Source organism: Pteropus vampyrus, unplaced genomic scaffold (genome assembly GCF_000151845.1).
Source record: "Pteropus vampyrus isolate Shadow unplaced genomic scaffold, Pvam_2.0 Scaffold13, whole genome shotgun sequence".
NCBI classification, from domain to species: Eukaryota; Metazoa; Chordata; class Mammalia; order Chiroptera; family Pteropodidae; genus Pteropus; species Pteropus vampyrus.
Genome location: NW_011888794.1, coordinates 4,674,188 through 4,679,509, shown reverse-complemented (window position 1 = coordinate 4,679,509; position 5,322 = coordinate 4,674,188).

Sequence of the window (5,322 nt, the reverse complement as noted above, 5' to 3'; positions counted from 1 at the left end):
GTTTATAAAGACAAATTTCCTTCCAAATCATCAATATTGTTATAATATATATGTATCCATCTATGGATACGTATACTAGATGCATACATATATATATATATATATACTTAGACATTAGTTTTGTTTAAAATTAATGGTGAATTTTGTATCTTTTTATCATCTGTATTTTTCCATTTTTACTTTATATTTACTCATATGACATTCATTAATGCAAATAAGGCATTTCAGTTGACCCATAACGCCACAAAATATTTTAAGTAACTGAAACCTGTGGGTAGTAGCGTAGCCATATTTTTAGGGACAGGAGTGGGGTGGGTAGAAAGGTCTCTAGGTCACTTAATTCTCAGATATGGTATACTATTTTGGCAATGAATACAGAAATTAGAGATCTTATAAATTTCAGTGGAAGCCCATCTGTGCTTCAGAGCAATGTATACATTAAATTATGCTTGTTACTGCCAACAGTGTTGTATCTAAAGTTAAATTTTCCCAATTTCTCAGAAGTGACAGTTAAGTTATAATTTCAGCATGTTCAGCATGTTTCATGAACTCCTTGGGGATACCACAATATCTGTACCACAATTAACTTCCCATTCTTATGTAAATGAGAGGTTTCAGAGTCCCTGGCAGAAGCCTGTTTTTTGGCTACAGTTTGCAAATGTTTGCTATCAAATGACACATGGGACCTTAAGTTGAAATTTAGACTTTACTAATTTGTGCTGTGACATGTGCAAAGTACTTTGGAGAAAATATGGTACCCAGTTGTTTAAATGTAGTTGATGTAATAAGGATTATCACCCTTGGCTAAACTGTCATCAGCATCAATTGCTTTTATCATTTTTTGGACTTTACAGAAGGAACATTCAACACATCTGTCACTGGCAATGCTTGCTTTAATATTACCAGTCTCTCATTATATAATTGAAGTTATTTATCTCAGATAAAACAAATACAGTAGAAATAAAAGTTTTTTCCTCAATTCTTCTCAAAAGCGAATATCCATTTAATTAATATTTACTGAGTGTCTCAACTACGTTATTTTCTACAAAAGCCTTAAAATTATACATAAACAATTTTAAAGGCAAATAATTTGTGAAAATTAATAAACAAAACCTCATTTAAAATGGAGTCAGGAGGCTAGGAGAGTGAATTTTCATGCACATGCAACTTACCGTACACTACAGACCCCAACAGGAAGAGGTGAACCTCTGCCAGGAAGTGATACTATTTAATACCTCAGTGGAAGAAAAAAAGAAAATTTTCTCCTTGCTAGTAACAGTTCAACCAATGGGAGACTGCCATAACTCAGCCAATAAAAAGTCTGTACACTTCAAACTTTCAGCTTCTTCCAAAGGACTCTTTGTTTACAACAGTCTTCCAAATGCATAAAAGCTGTTTTCTTCCTTTGTTCTCTGGACTTGCAGTGGTTAGCCATTAGACCACACGTCCCAAATTGCAAGTCTTCATTTTTCACCAAGAAACTCGTTTTGCTGGAGAAATATCTGCTGACTATTTGCTTAAAGTCAATAAATTTAATGTAAATAATATCAATGAGAAAAATATAATTCACAAAATTGAATATATTCTTTTAGGGTACTTTTTAAAGTGCATAGTAGCTGGACAAGTTTTATAATAATGTCTACATGTAAAATCAAAAACAAATCTGAGATCTAAAGTTTATTTCTTTTATAGACCGTTCAGGAATAATGTTTAAAGTAGGATGATCCAGCAGAGAAAGTATATCTAAACAACAAACAAACACACTCATCCTCCCAAAAAACCTAAAAGTAGCTTTAGATATCACAAAGCAGGATGACTACTTAATATAGGAAGGCTTTCTTTGGAGTGATGAAAATGTTTTAGAACTGGATAGAGGTGGAAAATGCACAGCATCGTGAATGTACTAAGTGTACAAAATTTTTCACTTTTAATGATTAATTGTACATTGTGTGAATTTTACCTCATTAAAAAAGTAAATTAATCTAAAATGTATATCCCAAGTATATTGTATTCATCTTAAAATAAATTTGTAGATAAAATGTCATTATTCAATGTCCTTGAAATCAGAATAATTCTTTAATATTAATTTCTCAAAATTAAAGATATTAGTAGATTCTCTTAAGTGCAATTCAGAAGAACAATTTGTATTTGACTTTCATATTGGTTCTGAAAGGCTCCACTAAACTCCGTATTCGAAACTTAACACTGAAGGCTTTGAATAGCTAAGCAAAGGCCCAAAGTCACTTCATTCCATAAAACTTCATTTAAAATTGAAAAAAAAAAAAAGTCAACATAGTCTTCAACAACTGCCCATCTTTTCTCAGGTATTTTTCCAAACCTCCTGAGCTGAATTTCTTCTTGAGGCACAGATTCTGGTGTTCAAATAATTCTTAAGGATTCGTAATGTATTTGTCAGTGGTACTAGGGCTAAAAATAAAATACTTCTTAAGAATGCGAAAATAATATTGTCTTTGTTAAAATATAATTCTGTCCACCATGACTCAGAACTGAATAGAATATTGTTTTAAAAAGGAAGAATAGTTCCCAGTAAGATTCTGACTCTGACCCCAGTTCTGATCACCAACTAAGGTTCTTGTCATTAATTTTAATATGCGGGTTTTTCTCCTACACCTATAGTCTATTTTCAAACAGCTGACTGTCCCACAATTTAACTCATTTCTGACACTATCTATCCAGAGATAATAAGTCCCACAGATAAAGGCTTTAGTCCCACAAGACTGCCTTGCATTTCAGATACCAGTTGCAAGTCCAGATTGTCATTTGTGCTTCTGACCTACAGGCTATAAATCAGAGATTCTAATAACCCTTTCCTTGGGCTTGATTAATTTGATGAAGCAACTCACAGAATTCAGAGAAACATTTTACTTACTAGATTAATGGTTTATTATAAAAGGATATAGCGCTGGAAGAGCCAGGTGAAAGAGATGTATAAGGCAAGTTATGGGGAATAGATGTAGAGTTTCCATGCCCTCTCTGAGGGCACCACATCCCAGAAACTCTCTACATGTTCACCAAACTGGAAGCTCCCTGAACCTCATCTTTTGAGTTTTTATGGAGGCTTCATTTCATATACATGATTGATAAAATCATTGGTCACTGGCTATTAATTTAACCTTCAGCCCCTTTATCACTACCAGGAAGTTGAGCGAAGGGAGAATGAGGACTGAAAGTTCCAACTTTCTAATCACAGGGTTGGGCACCTTAGCAACCAGCCCCCAACCTTAGGTTACCAAGGTGCTTTCCAAAGGCCTCTCGTTAACTCAACAGACACCTTCATCACTCTTATCACTTAGAAAATTCCAATGGTTTTAGAAGCTCTGTGCCAGAGCTTCCTCCCCACCACTTTTGGGGATGAAGGTCAAATATATAATTCTTATTACAAATCACAAATCACAGTATCACATCCAAATTTCTAATAACTTTCTGTGGCTTGATGAATAAATTATTTACATCCTGCATAATTAGAATTGTTCAGCAATAGAAGCACATATGCACACAAAAGGGGGCATTAAAGAGGCAACTGCCAGCACTACTTATCTTTGCCCTATTCTGGGGAGAAGAATCCTTGTTCTCTCAGGTCTCTACATGCTCAATCCAAGCAGTATGTATTTATTAAATAGGTGAGCACCATTGTCCCTAAATTTGATTCCATTCTTTCAACTAAAGTGCTATTCTAATTTTGTAGTTTTTGCTATAGGGCACCTGTCTAGTGAAAGAAATTTATTATTTTTGTCGTGGTTACTTAGGTTTTAATAATGATACTCTGAAGGCTTCAACCCTGGAAAGTGACAAATTATTCACCAAGATGATGACATCTCGTAGAAATCTACTATTGAAGCCAATTGGATGTGGCTAGTTATATCTTTGTTTTGCTAATTGTTATCTTATAATTTCAATTTCATAATTTATAATTCCTTAAAAGGTACTTTGTATTTTAAAATGTGAAGGTTAAATGTGGAACGTTGCAGGGGAAAACTCTGTTAGTAGAGTCTACACAGAAGAAAGCAAGATAAATGCATATTCTTTCCTTTACTGACTGACTTACTTTCAAAAAATGAGTTGGTTTACTAAATGCCTCTAAAGGAGGTCAGTTAAGTTTTTAGTTGTGTATTACCGAAATTTCTTTTATTTTTATTTGTTTGAGCATTTATCCTATAGTTCCCAAGGTGACTAAACAGTTAATGAGAAGAAGCCTTTCCTTATAGAATTAATCCAACTGATATAGAAATAAGAAAAAAATATAATTTTTAAAATTACAATCTGGTATTCCCAATAAAATAATAGATCTAGGCAATAATTACTAATAGCTGGTATTATTACATGCAAAAACAAACAGTTTCTCCTGTGATATTCTTGTTTAAAAATAACTTGTGTTTATTAAGGTCTTAGTTGAAACTATGAGTTTAAAAAAAAAAAAAGACAAACAAATAATATGTCAAACAAAACACAATAATGCGTCAACGAAGCTCATGACCCTTACCAGTGATATCAGAGATCAAAACTACAAAATATTGTTAAAATGTTCCTTTTTTTACTGTATTGACATGTGTATTAATGTTTACAGAACAATGATGGGTAAAATTGCTGGCACCTAATCACGAATTAAGGAAGTGACACCAAGTTGTACTAGAGTCTTTGTATTTGTTATTGTCACACACTCACAATAAAATAAAAGCCGATTTCACTTATGAAGGTCTTCAATGGGGCAATAGTCATTATTAATTTTACTCACACCAATTCTTGACTTGTAAAATTGTAGGTGGCAAAATAGGAAGTATACATAAAGTACCTCTGTTAGAAACTCAATTACAATGTTAGACTCACGGCATAGCAGACATCTTTATACGAGTTGTGAGTTGAAATAGCTGCTTTTTTCATAGATTATGTTTTTCTATTTGAAAGGAAAACTAAAAGTCAAACACTAGTTACTTAAGCTTGGGCATTTGATGGACATTGCTCAAAAATAAACAAAATGAGCCCATCACTTCAGAGAAAATAATTGACCATATTTGTTCCTAATTATAAAATTTGAGCTTACAAATAACAAGATAATTTTGTTATAAGATGAATGAGTTCTGAGGATCTAATGTACAGCATGGTGATTAGTTAACAATACTGTATTAAATGCTTAAAAGTTGCTAAGAGAGTAGATCTTAATTGTTCTCAGGACAAAAAAAAGAAATGGTAAGTATGGGGCATGACGGTGGTGTTAGCTAACACAATCGTGGTAATCATTTGGGAAAATGTGCATTCACTACTGTAATGGCTTCTCAATATTTAAAGACTTTCTTAAGAGATTGA